At 44.6% G+C, this 24,587-nt stretch overlaps 1 protein-coding gene across 2 annotated transcripts in view; it reads right to left on the minus strand.

The window, feature by feature from the left end:
• TPK1 (thiamin pyrophosphokinase 1) overlaps positions 1–24,587 on the minus strand; it is a 305,692-nt gene that overhangs the window by 277,910 nt on the left and 3,195 nt on the right. The gene's annotated exons all lie outside the window — the stretch shown is intronic.

Raw genomic sequence — 24,587 nt, forward strand, 5'->3', positions numbered from 1 at the left:
GTTAAGCGCTTACTATGTGCAGAGCACTGTTCTAAGCGTTGGGAGAGATGCAGGGTAATCAGGTCATCCCACGGGAGGCTCACAGTTAATCCTTATTTTACAGATGAGGTAACTGAGGCACCGAGAAGTGAAGTGACTTGCCCACAGTCACACAGCTGACAGGTGACAGAGCCGGGAGTCGAACTCATGACCTCTGACTCCGAAGCCCAGGCTCTTTTCCACTGAGCCACGCTGCTTCCCATAATAAGGCACTTAATGTAAACCATAATTATTATTATGGAGAGGGAGAAGGAATCTGTGGCCCTGAGCCATATTCTACAAGCGAGAACTCCTGGCGGCCACCAGGAGACGATTAAGGACCGACCGACAGGCAGGGAACTTTGATTTACCTGGCAGACGGATTCGTTCTGAAACTTTTACCATGACAGCTTATACAGAAGGAATATGCAACTGAAGAGCTGATGAGGCCAAAACCCCTCCTTGAAAGAACTCTAATTTACACTTAAACCAGACACTATCATTTTGTGATTCAGAGGGAGCAGGGGGAAAGAATGAAGTCAGTCTCTTCACTGCAGTCAGATCTTTCTAAATGCGATACAATCATAAGCAATACTGAGACATTTATTGATTGAGCGGCTACATTCCCACAACATTTGGACCCGTCAAATTATGAACTGTGCCTTCAAAATGCGTCGGCCCAATTAGGGGGAATGTCATTTCAAAGGACTTAGTGAAGTGTCATTCGAAAGCTTTATTCTGTATACACTGTCATAAAATAAGCTCCTGGTGGGTAGGGAACAGGTCTACCGACTCTGTTATAGGGAAGCAGAATGGCTTGGTGGAAAGAGCCTGGGCTTGGGAGTCAGAGGTCATGAGTTCGAATCCCGGCTCTGCCACCTGTCGGCTGTGTGACTGTGGGCGAGTCACTTCACTTCTCTGTGCCTCAGTGACCTCATTTGTAAAATGGGGATTAACTGTGAGCCTCACGTGGGACAACCTGATTACCCTGTATCTATCCCCGTGCTTAGAACAGTGGTCTGCACATAGTAAGTGCTTAACAAATACCAACATTATTATTATAGGGTGCTCTCCTAAGCGCTTAATATAGTATTCTGTACACAGTAAGCACTCAAATATGGTTGACTGAAAAAGGATTTCAGGAACAGATTTCCACACATATAGTGAGCTGACTGGTTTCCTGTAATTACTTATTCCAATACCTGCTATCCTTTTTTTTTTTTCCAAATCTCTCTTATTGTATCTAGATTAAACCTAGTTATTGTCCCTAAATACACCCTCACAACTGGACCACCTACCCAGAAAATTAAGAACAATTCAGGAAATCCTCAAAGGGCTAGGTATATACTTTGTATGAACAGATTTTATTTTTGAATCCTGTGCCTTGTACAGAGAGGTTAATCGCAAGAGCTGTGCTAGGAGGCTAGCCTTTAGTGGCTGAGTAAATACTTGAGAAAGAAATCCAGGGAGAAGTACTCAAAAGTACATACTATGTCCCTCTCACTCTTGATTTCCTGAACACATTTCTCAAAATATCTATCTTTTATAATTCCTGCTAAAGTTAACTAGCGCTTTGGCGATTATTTAATATCTAAAATCAAATCGGGGTGTTTGCACAATCCCAAATACCATTTATTAACTCAATGCTACAAAACATTGGGGATTACTCTTTTGCATTCCCCAATTAAACTGTATTTTTAAGAAACATTTGGATTCAATGTATCAGTGGTACTTACCGAGCTCTTATTGTGTGTCAAGCCTTGTGTTAGGTATTGGAGAGAGCAGTACAACAGAGTTGACAGACACATGGAGTCCACATGGAGTTTACAGTATAGTGTTAAATTAAACATAAACAGCACTGGATTTTGTCTATTTTCTAACTCCTCTAAGAAATGTAATTACTGGAGTTAAAGAACCACAGTGACTTCCGGTGGAAAGGAACCAATTGGAGAAACAAAAGTTTTAAGCTTTTCTAACTCAGTTCTTTAGGGAATACATAGAGAATTCACTAGGCGGAATCTGACAGAATGCGCCCAACACTAATTATACCTCAAGTGCAAAGGAAGAGGCCGGAATTAATCCGGCTCATTTTATCGGATCAACATGCAGATGAAAACTGAGAAAAATTAAGTCTAGCATTCCCCTCTTGTGAAGATCTGATTTATAAATATCCATTCAGGTCAGGTTAAAAAAAAATTGCTGTTCTGCCAACCAACTGCAGCAGAAGCTCTGAAGAGAAGGGCAAAGAATACACATGGAAGAAAAAGTAGAGACCACTGGTTACAAAGTCGAATAGACAATGTCTTTCATCCAGATATCCTAAGATCAAAAGGGTACCCTGAACAAGCATTCTACCTAAAAACACTAAATACCCTCGACACCTTGAGCATTTATGGGGTTTAGCATTTTTACGTTTAATGCATGCTAGAGGGGGAAGTTAAAAAATCCCGCTATGGAATAAAGGGTGCAAGCTCCTTGAGGTCAAGGTTTAGGTCTATCGACTCATCTGTATTATTCTCTCTGAGGCACTTAGTTCAGGGCTCTGCGTGCAGTGAGTGCTCAATAAATTGGGTACGGAATGGGACGAGTGGAGGCTCACACCTCCCAACCCTGGCTTTAAGGCTTCCGGCAAGGAGCGAGTAAGCTACGTCAGGGCAGGAGCACATCTGCTTAGTCTACTGTACTCCCCAGAGCACTTCAAAAGTATCATTAAGTTTTAAAAATGATGCCATCCATATGTGTGTAAACACATACACCTGGCCCCCATTTCCCGCCGCCCGTCTCCAAATGGAAGAGCAGTGATGGTAAAAGTACCAATTTAGCAAACTGGAAAATAGCAGCCCACTTTGAGGCCTGATTATGATGTAAACCGACAGAGATTCATTTTGGGTGGTTATATTTCAGTTTCTGGGTATTTGATTTACCTTTTTTATAGATTTCATTTGCCAACTGTTTCTAGTTCAGCCCACCACGGGGCTGGGATGGCCACTTCTCCGGCTTAGAAGAGACAGCTCGGTTTTCAGTAGTCTCTCCCTCGTTCCTCATCAGTATGGCCCCGGATGCCTTTACCTCTGGCAATTTTCTATTTTAAGCCTTCCTCTGCCTCAACGTCTTCCGCCAAAGACCTGTTTGATTAGGCACACTCCTGTTCCGAGGGACCTGAACAGGGAATGCGATTGACTCTGGAATACTAGACTTGGAATAACCTTCCCCCTAGACCGTCCACTTCCTCGAGACAGTTAGCTCACTATCGGCGGGGCACATTTCTGTTAATCTGGTTGTATTGTACTCTCCCAGGCACTTAGAAGAGTGCTCAGTACATAGTAGGTGCTCAATAATACCGCTGATTGATTGATTGATCCTTGAGGGAAGGGACTGGATCTACAACTACATTGTACTGTACTCTCCCAAGCATTTAGTACAGTAATAATAATAATTATGGTGCTTATGGTACTTCTTAAGTGCGTACTGCGTGCCAAGCTCTGTGCTAAGCACTGGGGTAGATACAAGTTAATCAGGTTGGACACAGTCCCTGTCCCATTTGGGGCTCACACTCATCTCCATTTTTTACAGATGCGGTAACTGAGGCACAGTGCAGTGAAGTGACTTACCCAAGGTCACACGGCAGACACGCGGTGGAGCCGGGATTAAAAGACAGGTCCTTCTGACTCCCAGGCCCACTAAGCCATGCTGCTCCTCAATGCTCTGCACACAGTAAGTGCTCAATAAATTCCACTGATTGATAGAATTGAGTAATAATAATAATGTTGGTATTTGTTAAGCGCTTACTATGTGCAGAGCACTGTTCTAAGCACTGGGGGAGATACAGGGTAATCAGGCTGTCCCAGATGAGGCTCACAGTCTTAATCCCCCTTTTCCAGATGAGGTAACTGAGGCACAGAGAAGTGAAGTGACTTGCCCACGGTCACACAGCTGACGAGTGGCAGAGCCGGGATTCAAACCCACGACCTCTGACTCCCAAGACCGGGCTCTTTCCACTGAGCCATGCTGCTTCTCTACAAAGTAGAGTAAAGGAGGGAGGTGAGAGAAATGCTCAGGGTTCTGGAAGAAAAGCTCAACAATGCTCCATATGAGAGCATTACATTAAGATGTGGGCCCTATCCAGGCCTGGGAATCAGAAGAACCTGGGTTCTACTCCCGGGCCCACCAATTATCTGCTGAGTGACCTCGGGCAAGTATTTTAATGTAGGTCTCCCCCTCTAGACTGTAAACTCGTGGGCAGTGAATGTGTCTGTTATATTGTACTCTCAAGCGCTCAGTACAGTGCTCTGCACACGGTACGTGCTCAATAAATACAACTGACAGACTGAATCAGTTCCCTCATCTGTAAAATGGGGATTAAGACTGTGAGCCCCCTGTGGAACAGGGACTGTGTCCAACTCGATTAGCTTGTATAATAACATTGGTATTTGTTAAGCGCTATGTGCAGAGCACCGTTCTAAGCGTTGGGGGAGATACAGGGTAATCAGGTCGTCCCACGTGAGGCTCACAGTCAACCCCCATTTTACAGTTGAGGTAACTGGGGCCCAGTGAAGTGACCTGCCCACAGTCACACAGCTGACGAGTGGCAGAGCCGGGAGTCGAACTTACGACCTCTGACTCCGAAGCCCAGCCTCTTTCCACTGAGCCACGCTGCTTCTCTTGTCTACCCCAGTGCTTGGTACAAGGCCTGGCACATAGTAAGCACTGAACAAATACCACTAAAAAAAAAGAATAGGGCCACCACGGGCTAGCCTGCACAGAGCAGACAATGCTGAAGGCAGAGGATTAAGCGTCGTCTGGCTGCCATTCAACCAGCCCAGTGTGAAAAAGGTTCCTGCGGTGGGTTTGGAGCAGTAGGGGGGAAGAGATGTGAAACAGAGATGAGAGTGGATAGCTCGGAGGAAGCAGTTTCAGGAGCTGCAGGCATAAATTATATAAAAATCCCAATGTCAGCATGACGTGCAGTTCGGCTGATTGCCAGGAACAGCAGTGCAAAATCATATTCGACAGATCACTCCCCTTCATTTTTCACTTAGGTCCGTCTAAAGGATCCTGTCTGCTTCTCGGCCAACAGAATCTTGAAAGATTCATAAAAGGTAAGAAGTTAAAAAAAAAATAGAGGGGGCAAAGGAAAAATAATGCAGAATTTCAGCCCTGTTTCAGACTAAGCAGCTTATTGTTGAGAGGAGACCCAAGTGGCAGTTAGATTCCCGATTTTGTGGAACATCCTTCCAAATATGAAATCATTCTCCTGGCTTTTCAAGTTCCCGCACTGTATATTTCATGTCAATTTTTGATCAGGCATAACTTCAGTAGGTTCAAACCCCTAATTAAACGAGAGCATACAACGGAGGGTTGCCAAATGAATCCTCTAGGGACATACATTAAAAACTAAACCTTTTTTTGTATTTAAATCCAGTATTGAATACATTTACATTTCAATTTCAACGTAACTGTGTTTAGGAAACAAATTTCAACCCTTCGCTCTGATGGGAAATTTCTTCTGCACATTATAAATTGTAATACCTTTTGCAATTTTCAACAGGCTGGCTTTATATGTAACATTCATAAGATCTGTCTAATTAAAGGCTGGGGAGAGAAAGATCCGAGAGAAGGTCAGAATAAGTTAAAATGTATATCCGCATCTTTTGGTCTGAGTTTGGTGAACATGATTTGACCATATCCATTTTGTTAGTTGAAATACAGTGTACAAGAGTATCTCCTCATCCCCCATTACACCTGCAACCCTCTCATCTTTCTTCCCTCCATCATCACTCACCTGGGCAGTCGTGCTGCGGCCGCAGCATCGGCCAAAGATGGCCAGAATCACGGGCTACCAAGTCACTTCACACTAATAATAATAATAATGTTGGTATTTGTTAAGCACTTACTATGTGCAGAGCACCGTTCTAAGCACTGGGGTAGAGACAGGTTAATCAGGTTGTCCCACGTGAGGCTCACAGTCTTCATCCCCATTTTACAAATGAGGTAACTGAGGCACCGAGAAGTTAAGTGACTTGCCCACAGTCAGCTGACAAGTGGCAGAGCCGGGATTCGACCTCTGACTCCAAAGCCCGGGCTCTTTCCACTAAGCCACGCTGCTTCTACTAGCCCTTCCAACTGCCCTGACTATTCCACCATCTATCTAGGTAGGATGGTGCTCAACGTGAAGCAGAGGAGTGTGAACCGGGTCACAGGTGAGGCGGTCTGACCAGGATTCTCAGATTTTTGGTTGCTGTTTTTATGGTATTTGTTAAGCACTTACTATATGTCAAACACTGCTCTGAGCACCGAGGTGGCTACAAGGTAATTAGGTTGGACACAGTCCCTGTCACACACGGGGCTCCCAGTCTATGTAGGAAGGAGAACAGGAGAACTGCGGCACATAGAAGTTAAGTGACTAGCCCAAGGTCACACCGCAAGCAGTTGGCGGAGGCAGGATTAGAACCCAGGTCCTCTGACTCTCAGGCCCGGTCTCTTTCCACTAGGCCATACTGTCTTTCGGGAGGCAGAGGACAGGAAGGATAACTTCAGTCACAGGCTGCTGGGGGCCATTTACAATGAACAATCTTAGGTGCTCCTGTCGGACTAATCGTTTAGGCGCGTGGAAGCCCGTGGACCTTAGGACACCACGCTCCGGCAGTTTGGATCGGGGAAGGTTCTTGGAAGCTGTGGGTGGAAGCAACCTCGACCCACAGTTGAGGTGAGCCATTGCTAAGCCCCAAACTGCCCTTCCTGGAAGCGGAGGGGTGCCAACTCTACCCTAAACAAACCACCACATTTACACAAAGGAGACACTGTAGCGATAGATGAAAAAAGTACCTCAGCACATCCCGATGGCCTGCCATCACACCACCGTAACTTTTCATCCCTTTATACATCCATCGACTACCCGCTCCCAAACACACGTTTAAGGATCTATCCAGATGTGGTTTCATCTCACGGCTCCAATCGTGGGAAAAGTCGGCAAACGTTCAGTAGAGGAGTGGGCTCTGAAGCCAACAGAAAATACCACCGTATATTCCACAGAACATTCCGTCTCCTTCAAGCGCTCTAGGCCTCGACCGAATAGTTCTTCTCCATTGGTGTCTGCTAATAGCTGCATCAGCAGCCCCAGCCTCTGCATGCCATAAAAATGATTCAATTTCACAACAAGAAGATTGCCTAAACATAAGCCGTTTACACTTCAAAAAGCAAGTGAAGGGCAAAAGTGTTATGTCAGATTTTATCTCATAAGTATTGCTCTTACTCACCGGGTGGAAATGATAGCTCTTCTCTTGCCAGTAATGGAAAAAGCTATTTTATGGGCAGTCCTAAAATATACACAATCATAGTAAGTCTATTCTCTGTAGACCACTTTCTTATATCATCCTCAACTCAGCCCGGTTCGTTTTTCGGTGTCATCTCTTGATCAAGGCCAGAGAAGAGGGAAACGATTTCCCAACCTTCTTCACTGGCAGATCTTGGAGCACATATAATTTAGTAGACTATTTAGGTTTCTGTAGTTCTCTCCCCGCTCCTCTCCACACAACCTAGACATCGGCTACTGCCGTGTTATTCATTTTGGGGCTCTGCCCTGCTCTTTTGCCTTGGTCAGCTTTCTTAACCAATGCAATTCAACTTCATGGAAGATGGAGCAAATAGCAATTTCCTCCTGCTGGGTAGCCCAAGTTTCAGATCTTCAATTTCCTGTCACATCCAAGTTTGTGTGACGCATGGCTGACAGCCCTTGAAAACTTTTAACGGGAAATACTTTTGAATGCTAAAAATGACACGATTCCTAAACTTCCAAAACTTTTAACTTCTAACAAATCGGAAGGCATCGGACTCACTTCAGGCATTTCGGTGCAGTACAGTATTATCGTTTTTAAGGAGACATAACCGTCTTCATTTTAGTGGTATAAGAGATGATTTAAATGCTGTCCTTCAGAAAAAAAAGAGAGAGAGGTCACCCTGCCTTACCCTATAGTTCTAATGTCGCATTTCAGAAGACAGGTTGGTGGGTGGATCTTCAGTTAAAGGCTCCCAAATCTTGTTATTATTATCATCATCAAGTGCCATCGAATCATTTCCAATTCATAGAGAATATCCAGAACATTCCAAAACATCCTGTCTTCAGCCATAATCCCTAATCTTTGCTAACGTTTCTTGTCAAATCACACTCATCCTACAGTTGGTCTTTGCCATTTGAAGCCTGATTCCATTAAAGAACAAAATACTTGAAATATCTACCCTTTCCTCTAAGTGCAAACTCAAATCAAGAATTATAAAGAGACTAAAGTCACTTATTTTAGGCAATTTTACACTTTCAGTTGAAAACAAGAAAACATTACTTAACTATGGTGTAGTATTTGAGCCTGTAGTATGAACTGTGAAGTTTTAAAATATGCATAAAGGTGTGAGGCAAACAAGCAGTTTTCTCAGAATAAAATCCATGTTTGAGCACCGGTTAGCCTCCAACTATTGATAACTCTACCAAATGACCAAAGGTCACAGATTCAAGTGCAAAAAAAAATTAAAAATTAAAAGGACTTTTGGAATAGGTAGTTTAATAGCAAATTCACCTCATTTTCCACTAAAACCACTAAACACATCTATTGTTTGTGTATCAAGAAACAGATAATTTTCATTCAGTGAAATAAATAATAATAATAACAACATTGGTATTTGTTAAGCACATACTATGTGCAGAGCACTCTTCTAAGCGCTGGGGTAGATACAGGGTATTCAGGTTGCCCCACGTGAGGCTCACAGTTGATCCCCATTTTACAGATGAGGTAACTGAGGCACCGAGAAGTGAAGTGACTTGCCCACAAGTCACACAGCTGACAAGTAGCAGAGTCAGGATTCAAACCCATGACCTCTGACTCCCAAGCCCAGGCTCTTTCCACTGAGCCACACCGCTTCTCCCATAAAATCTTAGCATTTCAGATATTACTATTTCTATGCTAATATTTCATTAGATTTGCCAACCTTTCACCAGCAAGAAAATCTCATATTTCCAATGTTGGGAATGATCAGGCGTCTTCCACCTATTTTTTGAACACTTTCTTAGAAGACCAAACTTTTTTAATCACATCGTTATGAAAATATTAATTTGGAAAGTTGCAGGAAGGGATTCTAAAGACCTAAAGACCATTAAAAGCGTAAGAAATGAATTCTCTAAAATATGTGGAAAAGATAGTTTACAAAAATAACAAGACATTACAGTACTTAAAGGCAAGAGAACTAATTAGGCTATTATCAATGAAGATAATCCAAACATTTGCCACCAAATATAATGAAACTAATTAAAAGTGAAATGAAAATTAAGACACGAATATAAAAATAAAATCCAAGAAGAACAAATTACAACATCCAAACTCAGATGTAGTTAAGCCTGAAATATATAACCAGACAGAATAAATTGTTTACTACGAGGATTTTTTTATGGTTGTTTTACGTTAGGACTAAAGATTTTTGTAGTTGACAAACTCTAGCTTTTATTATGACATAATATTAGTAAATCAACAAATACTGTTAAAAAAACCAACCATTTCAAGTAGCCAAGGAGTTGCGTTTTGCTTTTTTAATCTAGATTGTTGAAGGATGAGATCTTTATCAGAGATACCCAATACACGTCATATATCCTTAAAGGCAACACGTGCACAGCTAACTTCCATGCTAAAGAGAATTCTTCAAGATAAAACGCCATTATTTAAGCACTGCCTTATCACGGCCTTGTATAAACACGCATCTCCTACAGATAATTATACCAGCTATTTTCAGATTTACTGAGTTAATAATAATAATAATAATGTTGGTATTTGTTAAGCGCTTACTATGTGCCGAGCACTGTTCTAAGCGCTGGGGTAGACACAGGGGAATCAGGTTGTCCCACGTGGGGCTCACAGTCTTAATCCCCATTTTACAGATGAGGAAACTGAGGCACAGACAAGTTAAGTGACTTGCCCACAGTCACACAGCCAAGTGGCAGAGCTGGGATTCGAACTCATGAGCCCTGACTCCAAAGCCCGGGCTCTTTCCACTGAGCCACGCTGCTTCTCTGAACCCCACTCCTATTCCTCCCCAAGCACACAATTGTATCATTACAATTGTGATACTGGAGATGAAAAAGTAGAACGCTGTATCTAAACCAGACAGGGGATAGGCCGGGGAAAACTGAAGTGTCCAGTTATAAAGTGGGTTGAATGACCACCCCTAGCCTCAATGTCTTGCCCACGATTGCCTGGGGGCTGGAGGGAAATGAAATGACAAACCAATGGGCTCCTGTCTTTGGAGATTTGTGTGTGAGAAGCATCAAAGCCTGGTGAATACAGCACGGGCCTGGGAGTCAGAAGGACCTCGGTTCTAAACCTGACTGCCCCTCGTCTGCTGAGTGTCCTTGGGCAAATCACTTAATTTCATTCATTCAATAGTATTTATTGAGCGCTTACTATGTGCAGAGCACTGTACTAAGCGCTTGGAATGTACAAATGAGTAACAGATAGAGACAGTCCCTGCCCTTTGACGGGCTTACGGTCTAATCGGGGGAGACGGACAGACGAGAACAATAGCAATAAATAGGATCAAGGGGATGAACACCTCATTAAAACGATAGCAAGTAAATAGAATCAAGGTGATGTACATCTCATTAACAAAATAAATAGGGTAATGAAAATATATACAGTTGAGCGGACGAGTACGGTGCTGAGGGGATGGGAAAGGAGAGGGGGAGGAGCAGAGGGAAAGGGGGGAAAAGACGGCTTAGCTGAGGAGAGGTGAAGGGGGGGTAGAGGGAGCAGAGGGAAAAGGGGAGCTCAGTCTGGGAAGGCCTCTTGGAGGAGGTGAGCTGTAAGTAGGGTTTTGAAGAGGGGAAGAGAATGAGTTTGGCGGAGGTGAGGAGGGAGGGCGTTCCGGGACCGCGGGAGGACGTGGCCAGGGGTCGACGGCGGGATGGGCGAGAACGGGGGACGGTGAGGAGGTGGGCGGCGGAGGAGCGGAGCGTGCGGGGTGGGCACTGGAAAGGGAGAAGGGAGGAGAGGTAGGAGGGGACAAGGTGATGGAGAGCCTTGAAGCCCAGAGTGAGAAGTTTTTGTTTTGTGTGGAGGTTCTCTGTGCCTCAGTTACCTCATCGGTAAAAAGGGGATTACTACTGTGAGCCCCATATGGGCCATGGCCAACCTGATTAACTTCTATCTATCCCAGTGCTTAGTACAGTGCCTAGCACCGAGTAAGCCCTTAGATGTTGTTTCTCTCTCTCACACACACACACACACATACACACAAATAATGTCCAATAAACCTTATTGGCACCAGCCTGTTTTACTATGGTTAGCTTAGAGTTTATCTTCTGCATGGACGTTTTTTGAAAGAGGAAATCAAAACTAGGTTTTTGTTTCAAAGATTAGCACATTAACACAGTTAATGGGGAGACCAAATCGAGGCTTTAGTTGTCCTGATTCTCTTTAAACCCTGGATCCGCGGGATAATGCTTATTTGCATGGCCAAGAATGGACAAATGCATTATTTGCACATGTTTGGAATAGAACTCGGTTTTGGACACAGTGATGTGAACTGGTGATTCCTTCACTTCTTGATTACCCCAAATCTACCTATGGGGGCAGTTAACACAGAATAAGATGTCAGGAAGGAGAGGAAGGGTAAAATGTAGGGCTCACCCTCATACTCAAGGATCTGCCTCTGGCTTACAAGATTCCATCAATTCTACCTTCACAATATCACTGAAATCTGCCCCTTCCTCTCCATCCAAACTGCTACTGTGCTGATAAGCACTAATCATGTCCTGCCTTGACTGCGTCATCAGTCTCTTTCATTCATTCAATAGTATTTACTGAGCGCTTACTATGTGCAGAGCACTGTACTAAGCGCTTGGGATGAACAAGTCGGCAACAGATAGAGACAATCCCTGCCGTTTGACGGGCTTACGGTCTAATCGGGGGAGACGGACAGACGAGAACAATGGCGATAAACAGAGTCGAGGGGAAGAACATCTCGTAAAAAGCGATGGCGACTAAATAGAATCGAGGCGATGTACAATTCATTAACAAAATAAATAGGGTAACGAAAATATATACAGTTGAGCGGATGAGTACAGTGCTGTGGGGATGGGAAGGGAGAGGTGGAGGAGCAGAGGGAAAAGGGGAAAATGAGGCTTTAGCTGCGGAGAGGTAAAGGGGGGGTGGCAGAGGGAGTAGAGGGAGAAGAGGAGCTCAGTCTGGGAACGCCTCTTGGAGGAGGTGAGTTTTAAGTAGGGTTTTGAAGAGGGAAAGAGAATCAGTTTGGCGGAGGTGAGGAGGGAGGGCGTCCCGGGACCGCGGGAGGACGCGACCCGGGGGTCGACGGCGGGATAGGCGAGACCGAGGGACGGCGAGGAGGTGGGCGGCGGAGGAGCGGAGCGTGCGGGGTGGGCGGTAGAAAGAGAGAAGGGAGGAGAGGTAGGAAGGGGCAAGGTGATGGAGAGCCTCGAAGCCTGGAGTGAGGAGTTTTTGTTTGGAGCGGAGGTCGATAGGCAACCACTGGAGTTGTTTAAGAAGGGGAGTGACAGGCCCAGATCGTTTCTGCGGGAAGATGAGCCGGGCAGCGGAGTGAAGAATAGACCGGAGCGGGGCGAGAGAGGAGGAAGGGAGGTCAGAGAGAAGGCCGACACAGTAGTCTAGCCGGGATATAATGAGAGCCCGTAGCGGTAAGGTAGCCGTTTGGGTGGAGAGGAAAGGGCGGATCTTGGCGATATCGTAGAGGTGAAACCGGCAGGTCTCGGTAACGGATAGGATGCGTGGGGTGAACGAGAGGGACGAGTCAAGGATGACACCGAGATCGCGGGCCCGAGAGACGGGAAGGACGGTCGTGCCATCGACGGTGATAGAGAAGTCTGGGAGAGGACCGGGTTTGGGAGGGAAGATGAGGAGCTCAGTCTCGCTCACGTCGAGTTTTAGGTGGCGGGCCGACATCCAGGTGGAGACGTCCCGGAGGCGGGAGGAGATGCGAGCCCGAAGGGAAGGGGAGAGGACAGGGGCGGAGATGTAGATCTGCGTGTCATCTGCGTAGAGATGGTAGTCAAAGCCGTGAGAGCGGATGAGTTCACCGAGGGAGTGAGTGTAAATGGAGAACAGAAGAGGGCCGAGAACTGACCCTTGAGGAACTCCAACAGTTAAAGGATGGGAGGGGGAGGAGGCTCCGGCAAAGGAGACCGAGAATGACCGGCCAGAGAGGTAAGAGGAGAACCGGGAGAGGACAGAGTCCGTGAAGCCAAGGTGAGATAAGGTATGGAGGAGGAGGGGATGGTCGACAGTGTCTGCCCTTCCTGCCTCTTCTCTCTCTTCTCTTCTCTGCCCTTCCTGCCTCTTCTCTCTCTCCTCCTCCTCCAATTCTTACTTAGTTGACCAGATTCTTTTTCCAAAAACACAAAGTTTTTCTCAAAAAATTCAGTCATCTCCCCCAATCCCTGAGAACCTCCAATGTTGCCAGCCACTTCAACAAACTCCTTACCACCAGCTTTAAAGCACTCAATCAGCTTGTGTATTTTACCTTGTGAACTCACTGATTTCCTCCTACACACTTCATTCTCCATCTCACTAGGATCTGTACCCTTTAAGCATTTGATATTCACCTCACCCTCAGTCCCGCACTACTTATCCATAATAATTTAACGTCTGTCTCCCCCTCTAGACTATAAACTCCTAGTAGCCAGGGTACGTGTCTACCAACTCTGCTGCACTGTACTCTCCCAAGCGCTTTAGATCAGTAATCTCTGCACACAGTAAGCACTCAAATACCACTGACATTTTTAAAAAGATGGTTTGAAAGGTTAGAAATAGGAAATATTGTAAAATAAATAGGAAATATTACAAATGCATACTGAGTGGATGTCAGCACTGAAAATTATTCTAGAAGCAGCAGAGAGAAGCAGCCTAGCTTATCGGATAGAGCACGGGCCTGGGCGTCAAAAGGATCTGTGCTTTAATCCCAGCTCCACCATTTGTCTGCTGGGTGACCTTGGGAAAGTCACTTCACTTCTCTGGGCCTCAGTTACCTCATCTGGAAAATGGGGATTAAGAGTGTGAGTCCCACGTGGGACAGGGACCGAGTCCAACCTGATCAACTTGTATCTACCCCTGTGCTTAGAACAGTGCTTGGCAGGTAGTAAGTTCTTAACGACCCTCTAGACTGTAAACCCGGTATGGTTAGGGATTGTCTCTCTTTATTACTGTACTTTTCAAGAGCTTAGTACAGTGTTCATTCATTCATTCATTCAATAGTATTTATTGAGCGCTTACTATGTGCAGAGCACTGTACTAAGCGCTTGGGATGAACAAGTCGGCAACAGATAGAGACAGTCCCTGCCGTTTGACGGGCTTACAGTCTAATCGGGGGAGACGGACAGACGAGAACAATGGCAGTAAACAGAGTCAAGGGGAAGAACATCTCGTAAAAACAATGGCGACTAAATAGAATCAAGGCGATGTACAATTCAATTCATTAACAGCATAAATGCTCAATAAGCATGATTGAAGTACTATAGTTATTATTAATAATAATAAAAGGAACTTAAGTTATTAAACAGGAGATTTCCCATTTTATTGCTAATTTACTACTTGGAAAGGGTGGAAACTTTTTCATTCATTCATTCAATTATATTTATTGGGTGCTTACTATATGCAGATCACTGAACTAACACTTGGTAGAGTACAATAGAACAATCAATACATTCCCTGCCTAGAGCACGCTTCACTTTTCTGGTTTTCCTATCAGAGGAGAGTTAACACTAATAAGTACCAGTAAATCCAATTCCCCCAGTGCCTAGATGTGAGTCTCTGGGAGGAAGGCAAGCAATTGGAGAAGAAAATTAATACTTCCAGTCTCAGAGGAGAGAAACAAAGCCATCGCCCTCCTTGGGGATTGTCTCTATTTGCTGTACTGTACTTTCCAAACGCTTAGTACAGTGCTCTCCACACAGTAAGTGCTCAAATACGACTGAATGAATGAATGAGGTATTTCAATCAAACTCAGCACTGTAGGAAGTATAGAATCGTTATTATGGTAGACGATGGGAAATATTGTAGCGATCCACTTTGAGGCATATAGTTGTCTGGGTTGTTGTTAACTTGTACTTCCTGCACTCTTAATCGTGGCTCTCCCTTTGCGTCACTAAAGACTGTAAGCTTGTCGTGGGCAGGGAACAGATTTACCAACTCTGTTGCACTGTACTTTCCCAAGCACTTAGTCAGTGCTCTGCACTCTGCAAACCCTCAAAAAATACCTTTGCTGACGATTAGGTGCAGAGGTGAGGAAAGAATATAAATTCGGAGGGGTGCGTGGATGTGAGCTGGGTACGTGGGCGGGGTAAAAGGGAAGTGTAACAGAAGGAAGAGGTAAAGGGAAACTTCAGAGATATTTTCTAAAATAGGTTGAAAACTCCCAGTTTTATACGCAGCAAGGCACTAAACAATCCCTTAGTGGTTTTAAAGAGTTAATGCACATTCCCAAGTGCCTAATTACCAAAGGCCTTAGGAAAATCAGACTCCCTGTTTAACCAAACACACACAAAAAATTAATGAATATAAAGTCAGTATGGTACAGTGAAACCAAATTCTGTAGACTATCCCTGCTATCTATCAAATAGTCTTAGATATCAGCATCTCATAAGGCATGTATATTTTTTTTTCCAAAAAGGATCTATCTTGTTTCCTCACTTAGTACTGGAAAACTCTGAGATTAGTTCTTTTTAAAAAAAGGAATTTTCTTCAGCTCAGCAGTTAAGAATAGCCTCTGGCTTTTGCCAAAATGAGTAACCTGACTTGACAATTATTTGACTTATTAAAGCACTCAAAACATCTTCACCGGCAGATGAGAAATCATCTAGCGACATGAATTGCAAAGAAGATATGCTCCCTTCCAAATCCAATAAGGTTAAGTACAGGCAGTCTCCTATAACTTGGGAGATAGAGTGGAAAGTACAGTTAAGTTTTAAGAGTGAAAAGAAATGCAAAGGGCTCTATGGCAAAGCACACTAGGTCTCAGGCAGAAACCGGGAGGCAGCATCAAGCCTCGACCGAAGCCGAAAGACAGAATCGCTTCTTCCTGCGGCAAATCTACTTGCACCACCTTGTGGATTGTATTACATCAGAATGTTACCTTATTCTTCCACGGTGCTATATCCAAATTATGTAATGAAAACCACATGTTGTAGCAGAACCTGTCTTTAAAACAAGTCCGTGAAAACATTCTCAACTGAAAGCTTCAGATTTCCGCCACTCTCAGCTTTAAAATAGAATATCTGCTGTGATGCTGACAGTCAGTAGTAGCACTGCAGTTATAAGGCTGGAACGTGAATGGGTTTAATGTAGATGAGTGTTTCTGACCCAAGTAACGACTGATCCTTCCGCCCACGTGTAAGCCAGAGCCAGGCAACAGGAGGACAATCACCAGGATGTGTCGATTCTCTTTTCTTCCACTGGCCTGATGTAGAATAGGAGGCTTCTGACGAAGTACAGATCCCCCATTCCCAGCTGGGATGGGGTACAGGGTAGACTTCTTAAACTTTTTCCACCTCACCCCATCATCCAAAAACGCCTCTACATCTAACCACTTCCAATCAGGGCCGCATAAGAACAAAAGACGTTTCTCAGAAAGTACGATAGGGATTCAACTGAGAGGAGAAAGAGACAGGAGGGAGGGGAGGAGAGGGTGGGGAAGGATGAGGGGGAGAGGGAGGTAAGGAGGAGTAGAGGGGAGAAGGGGGGGAAGGATGAGAGGGAGAATGATAGAGGATGGAGGACTCTCTCAAAACGATGGATAAGGCCCGGTCCCAAGCACCTGCACAGAGGAACTAATTATGTTGTAAATGGAATGTGCAGCCCTCACACTTCCTCATCCTGATGAGTCACATTCCCACCGCGGCCTGGAGTGCAGCCCGGACTAAGGTGCACAGGCAATCATTCTTGCCAGCTCCAGACAGACCCATGACTAAGACCCAGGTCTTCCGATTCCCAAATCAGCGCTTCTCTCACCAGACCAACAGCTAGACTAGCTGACGGGATTGACTCTCTCTGACTCTCCAAGAAACACTGGCCATAATGCGGGAGTGAACCCACAAACCTTTTCATATGGTACACTCAAAGCCACAGTCAAATACGCAGCCACATTTCCTCCCGGCAGGACCTGGTGTTGCTTCTGTCTTTCTGCCGCTCTGTTCTAACATTAGGCATGATTCACCAGAAACACTGAAAACCCTACCCGGTTACCTCAGTGTTGCCTAAGTTCCTTAACTTGGATTTACGTATCTGTGGCGGTCTACAATAGTTGCCTAAACACCAAGCTCAGAAAACATATTATCCCTGGAAAGACATCGCAACCAGAGGAAGAGTTCTTCAGAACTAGCACAACCTATGAAGCGATCCGGAGCATTTCAGAGAAATACAAGATGCAGGTGACTTCCCTGGCACGAAGATGAAAGTTTCTAACCTGGTTGCTGCTCCAGTGGTTACCAACTAATGCAAATGAAACGGAGGGAAATGGATAAGTAACGGGAAGCAAATTTAAACCAAGACAGGTTGTAGGAAAGGATAAAACACATTCTCAAGCAACATATAAGATAATTTGAAAAGTGTTAAGGATCAAAGTTTATAAAGGAGCTCATCCTTATTTGGGCCACTGCTGGTTTGTGTAATCAATCTTTGATAAGAGCGTTGATATTCCAAACCTTTTACCGAGGTCCTGTTGGAGGGGGCATAGGGAAGGCAAGGGTCACTACATTTCCCGGTAGGCAGTGGGGTGGATTTATTCTATTTCTCAGTGTAATGGACTGTCCTGGGCAAAGCCAATCTTTCAGGCTTTTCTTATAGAGTTTTGTAGGTCTTTTCCTGGTCCTGATGGCTTTCTTATGAGTTTTGGCCTAGGACATGCAGTGAGCACTTTCTCTTAACCCATCTGTTTTTGTTTTTTGTTTTTTTTTTAAATGATTTTTGTTAAGTGCTTACTATGTGCCAAATGCTGTAGTAAGGACCAGGGTAGATACAAGCTAATCAAGTTGGACACGCTCCGTCCCACACGATGCTGTCTTAACCCCCATTTTACAGATGAGGTGACTGAGGCCCAGAGAGGTAAAGTGAATTGCTCAAGGCCACACAGCAGACAAGGGGTGGAGCCAGGATTAGAACCCAGCTCCTTCTCACTCCCAGGCCCTGCTCTGTCCGCTAGGCCACCGCTTCATGACTTAATGACATCAACACGGGGTGCCGTGCACTGCCTGATGTAATTCTGTTTGGCTCTTCTGCGCGATTCCTGATCTGGTGGAATGGAAGCAAGGCTAATGATTTTTGAAAGCTGGTGGCAGTGATTACACCCAGTGCCTCTGCCTCAAGCAGGTTCATACTCTAGGTCTCTTACCTCCTGAAATGGAACACCTGATTTAGAAGCCAAATGGGTCTGGATGATAATAATAATAATGTTGGTATTTGTTAAGCGCTTACTATGTGCCGAGCACTGTTCTAAGCGCTGGGGTAGACATAGGGGAATCAGGTTGTCCCACGTGGGGCTCACAGTCTTAATCCCCATTTTCCAGATGAGGGAACTGAGGCACAGAGAAGTTAAGTGACTTGCCCACAGTCACACAGCTGACAAGTGGCAGAGCTGGGATTCGAACTCATGAACCCTGACTCCAAAGCCCACGCTCTTTCCACTGAGCCACGGCGGTGATGTGAGAAAAGCATCTGAAATAAATTTAATGCAACTGCTGCTCCGGTAAAGGGGTTCCTGTCACCTCCCCTTATCAGACCGGAAAGTACACCAACATAATACGTCAGTTTCTCCAATAACCCCAGTAGAAACGTTTACAAACCCTCAATTACCTAGAAAACCTAGGAATCCAGATTAGCCTTGATCCAGTTAATTGGGTCTTCACTAAACCTTCCTTCTCTGTGGGGAACGATAATCCAAGCTCAAGATGGAAGCCACGTACACAGTTGACTGTCAAACAACCGAAAGGATAGGGATTCTACCACTATTTCAGAAGGCTGATTTATTCAAAATATCTGGGAGCTGGGGAACAACTGGACCGCACTGCAATCCAGGAGCCGAGCCTAGGGAAAAGGGTGAAAAGCGGGAAGAGCGATGGACCGGGGAGAATCCCAGAGTAACAGCCCGGGTCAAAACCGGGACACAGGCATCCTCTGCTTCCTGCCACGGAAGGGTTCTTAAGAAGGAAGTGGGGCCGAAAGAGTTCATTCGATTGTATTTATTGAGCTCCTTCTGTGGATTAAAAAAACACTGTACTAAGTGCTTGGGAGAGTATAATACAACAATAAACAGACACTATCCCTGCCCACCTCAAGTTTACAGTGTAGAGTTATCCGGGTATCCCTGGTTAATCATAGTCTACCAACCCTGTTGTACTTTGCTTTCCCAAAAGCTTACAACAGTGCTCTGCATCCAGTAAGCGCTCAATAAATGCTGTTGATTGACTGATAGACCCAGGTATCCTTGCAGGCCCAGAGTCTGGCACAGGAACCAGAAGGTACAGTGTTTTATTTTTTTTTATCCCTTTTTGCTTGATATCTGAGGTTGTGGATAACAGGCAACAAAAAATGAAAGTGTCCGAAAGCTTAGCTGATGTTCTCTTGTGAGAATTGAAGGTATTGTTTTTATTCTTCCTTGACACTCTTACTGGGAATGTGTCCGCTAATTCTGTTGTAGTCTACTCTCCCAGGCCCTTAAAATAGTGCTCTTCACATAGTAAGCTCTCAATAAAAATCCATCGATTGATCAATTACTGCTGCTAATGTCAGATGAACTCATGACAGTACTTAAATACCGTGTGGCTAAACTACAGGATAAAAATCAGTCTTCCGAGGCTGATGGAACGGGTGCGTCCTTTCATTCATTCAATCACATTTATCAAGAGCTTACTGTGTGCAGAGCACTGTACTAAGCACTCGGAAAGTACAACAGAAATCAATACGTTCCGGGCATTCATGCCTCCATTAGGCCACTAAGAACATAGTTCACTTTTTGAGGAGGTCATTACAACACGCGTTCTGGGAGGGAAAGAAAGGATTCCATGTCAGGCTACAAATCTAAATGTTTTAAACTCATAAAAATAACTCCCATTATTCTAAGCCTCTACCTGAATTTACATCCGGTCTCCAGTGCTCTTGTAAACAAGAGCTCGGTGACACGATTAACTTGCAATCCGGTGACTTTGCCAGCATCCCAAAGTCCTTGCATTTATTCAGTTCCTGTTTTGTTCTCAGAGGAGGCTATTTATTTCAGCTTATTTATTCAGTAAATGTAAATTTGGGTAAAAGAGAGAGCAGTTAGGCAAGAAGTTATATGTCCAGCCTAACTATTCCCTTTGCTACCTGGATTCGGGCTTTTTCTTTTCACGCTCGTCTCGATTACATTATTTATAGATACCTAAAGATATGAACAGTGGAAATAATTAAAGAGGTTTCTGATACCTCCCAGTAACCGGTGATAAATCTAGCTATATACTGCACAACCTATTCTCGATGCTGTTTGTTACTCTTCTAGAAAACCTACACAGCTTTCTTTGAAATTATCTATTCACACTGACATCCAAAACAGCGTACCTAAAGATATATAAATTAGAGTAAAAACCTTATAATCTCCTAACAGAAGCACTTCTCATGCTTTTGTCACTTGATCAGCCTTGATATAGTTCCATGACAGTTACAGAATACAAATCTTTTAGTGTATATGTTTTCATACAAAATACAATTTTGTCAACTGTATTTTTCTAGATAGATTACAGCGGGCATGAGAAATACAGAAAAGCTAAAGCGATCCTCGGTTTTTTGCCCTTCAAGAGGCAGGAGTAACAGGCACTATAACTGCAAATATAAAATGCACTGCAAACATACCTGGACAAAGTGCCTTAACACTCAAGGATTTAAACTCTTCTCGAGGCAATAAAAACAAGCAGATATGGTAAAAACCAGCAGAAACGTAGTTCGGAAGAGAGGGGAACAAAATGGCAGTAGACAAGATGGGGCGTTGACAAGTCTCAGGGAGGAGACTGAACTAGGGAGATGTAAACAGATAAGATTATCATTCTATTGGACTCTCCCAAGCTCTTACTACACTGCTCTGCACACAGTAGGTGCCCAATAAATACAACTGAATGAACTGCCTTCTGGATATCTTTCAGGACACTCGGGTTTTAATCTCAGCTCCACCACCTGCCTGCTGCTTAGCCTTGGGCAAGTCATTTAGCTTCTCCAGGCCTCCACTCTCTCATCTGTAAAAATGGGGCAGAAATACCTGTTCTCCCTCCCCACTTAGACTTTGAGCCCCATGTGGGACGGGACTCTGCCTAACCTGACTGTACTGAATCTAAGTAGTAGGCGCTCACCATTATTATTATTTTGGGACTATTTCTGGAGAGTAGGAAAAAGTAGGAAAAAACACCCTGCGGGTGGTTGGGATAAGGGAAGTGGAGCCTAGTTTAAGGGCTGCTTAGGCTCTTCTTCTTTACACCGACGATCCGTGAGCGGAAACAAACCTTGGAGACAGCATCTGTTTAACTGCACTGGAAGGTGATTACTACGGTAGGTATAAAAATAACAGTACTAGGTGCCAGGCACTGTTCTAAGTGCTGGGGTAGATACAAGGTAATCAGGATGGACACAGTCCTTCTCCCACCCTTCTCACAATCTTAAAACCGTTTTACAGATGAGACAAGTGGCATTACCAGGACAAGAAATCTGATCCTTCCGACTCCCAGGCCCGGGCTCTATGCACTAAGCTACACTGCTGCTAAATTTTGTAGAATAGTTGGAGGAGGGGAGAAGCTTGAAGTAGGGAGACAATTGAGGAGGATAGAGAGGAACGGGTAGATGGTACATTAGCTGGAGGAAGCAGGGGACACGGGGTGATAAGGACAATACTTCAGGAGGGGAAGGACTTGAGTCTGCTTGAAGGGAATTCCTAAGAAAGGGAGAGGTTGAAGACAGTAGAAGGCAGGTTGAATATGAGGGAAAGATGGCTTTAGGCAAAGGTTTGCCGGAGATCCCTAAGAAAGGGAGAGGTTGAAGACGGTTAAAGGCGGGATACGAGGAGGGAAAGATAGCTTTAGGCAAAGGTTAGGCCTGAGAGCCTTTATCTTATCAAGAAAATTCCACAAAGAACAGAGAGAGGGAGGCTCCAGGAGGGAGGGAGAGGTCTGGAACAGTGAGTGGGGTGTGGACAGGGGATCAAAGGGCCTGGTTCCACGAGAGAGCAAATCTGAAATGGCACAGAAAGGATTCCCGATTTCTTCCAGGATCTCGGCTGTGCGGCGATGGGGTCAAACACTGCGGAGAAGGCAGTGTCGGAGGTATAAGGAGTCCAACCGAGGCCCAGTGGTTTGAGACAGGTGGAGAGAGGTCTTGGTGCGGGAGAGGAGGCAGGTTAGAAAATGGTCACAGTTGGAGAGTTGGAGGTGTAGGGGGATCAGAGTCTGTTGAGAGAAGCCCGTAGCATCCATTATAATGAGGTCAACGATGGCCTCCATCTGGTGTTGGCCTGGTGTTGACTGAACCGATGAATCAGAGAGGTGTGGCAACGTGAATGACTTCTCATGGGTTAAACTTTTTCAGCACCTTTCTCCCCTTACGTGTTGCTCTTTAACTTGATCCACACATGTTCCTAACCAATTTCTGTGCAGAAAAAGGGACTTTACAGAACTCCTCACCTCTATGATTACTTCTTTTTTTTTTAATGGCCCGGACTATCGTTCCCATCTCAAGTGGAAAATGAGGGCTGGCAGGAGAATGGCCTTAGGTTTTCTCCTACTTGTTCTTTAGGTACCCACCTGCTACAAGAATAAATTTTAAGATCTCGGGTCTTAGGGTTCGATTAATTTCTACACACATCGTGCCTTCATCTTTTAATCCCCAGTGTAACTCTGCCAGTATAATAAATGATTACACTGAACATTTTATGTACATTGAGCATCACTGCGACGCCCCACGGATATTCCGTACCCGCTACAAAAGTCAATTTTAAAATTCTCTGGTGATCTGTTCCATTGCAGATACGGTTTAAGGTTCTCGTGTCTGAGGGGGAAAATCTGTTCCACAGAAAGAGTCCTGAGCAACGAGAGATAATGCCAAACTTTCATGGTGGTCCGGGTCATTTCCGAGGTGTATTCTACTGCGTCCGAGACAGCTGCCTTGTGAAACGATCGTCATCCATTTTCCCTTGACGGTGCCTCACCTTGACATACAAAGGGACTATAAATGTCCTCTAAAGCATCTTTGAACAGAACTGTTATTTACTCGCTTTTGTAGTCTCAACCTCCTTTGACAATAATGTGATTTTGCTAGAGCAAATGGAGGCAAAAAATAAGTCAGCGGTATTTACTGGGTGCTTAATGAGTGCACAGCACTCTAAGCGCTTATAAAGCTGAGAACTGGAGACCCAGATGTCTGCAAATAAGATCCCTGGAGTCAACCTGTCGATCATATTTACTGAGCCCATACAGTCTGCAAAGCACTGTACTAAGCGCTTCAAAGTACAATAACATAACAGACACATTCCCTGCCCACAGTGAGCTTACAGCGTAGAAGACGTTCTCCGTGCCCATGCTGGCGAGCTTAACTCGTGCCCTGACCCAGACTGCTGGAAGCAGGAAGAGCAAAGGAGACCAAGTTCCTCAACTTTTACTCGAGAAACAGTCATCAGGAGTAATTGTATTTTATTAAGCATCCAATGGGTGCAATATGTAGTACAGCAGAAGCAAGCTATTCCCAGCTGACTAATGTGGGGAAGGAGGGAGACACAGACACAAAAATATTGACAAATAGAGGGATCCGAATGAATAATGTGATATCATAAGAGGTCTACAAATGCATACGCATCTATACCCACAATATAAATGCTGTGGGTAAGTAAAAAGCGCAGGAGGTGGCCACAGAGTTGTTCAGAGTCCACCAGGGAAGGTGGGATTTTGGGAAGCTTGAATACAGGGAAGACTGTGGTGGTTTGGATTGGGAGGACAGAAAGGAAAGAGGCAGGGAGGTCAAGCGGGGAAGATTTGGGGGGCAACACAACAGTTTAGCCACAATCTTAATGTTCAGTGATATAGTTGGATCACAAACATACACACACACACACACACACACAGAGGGCAGAAGTACAAAGGAAAAAAGGATTCCTGGAAATTCATGGACATATATGAATACAGATACTATACATGAGGAGTTAATCACACACACACACACACAGTAATAGACAGAGAGATAAAGTGTTTCTATACACACATTTAGAAACAGAGATCAGACAAGAGAAGACCTGCAGAGAGAGCACCAGGAGAGCAAGTGAGACAGGAAAGGGAGAAGTTGAGACTTTAGAGAAGAGATATGAAGGGGGTAGGGGGAGAAAAGTCTTTTGCGGTCTCCCATGGTTCACAATATCAGACAACAATCACATCAGTACCTTATATTTATACGGAAAACAAAGTCTCTGACAAATTATCACATTAATCTTCATGATATTCTCATTAGCAACAGGCCACAGCAAGTCCTGCCTCAGCTGAGATTTTCCAGGTGAGTACAAGTCAAGTTCAA

The sequence above is a fragment of the Ornithorhynchus anatinus genome, chromosome 4 (assembly GCF_004115215.2).
Source record: "Ornithorhynchus anatinus isolate Pmale09 chromosome 4, mOrnAna1.pri.v4, whole genome shotgun sequence".
Classification (NCBI taxonomy): Eukaryota; Metazoa; Chordata; class Mammalia; order Monotremata; family Ornithorhynchidae; genus Ornithorhynchus; species Ornithorhynchus anatinus.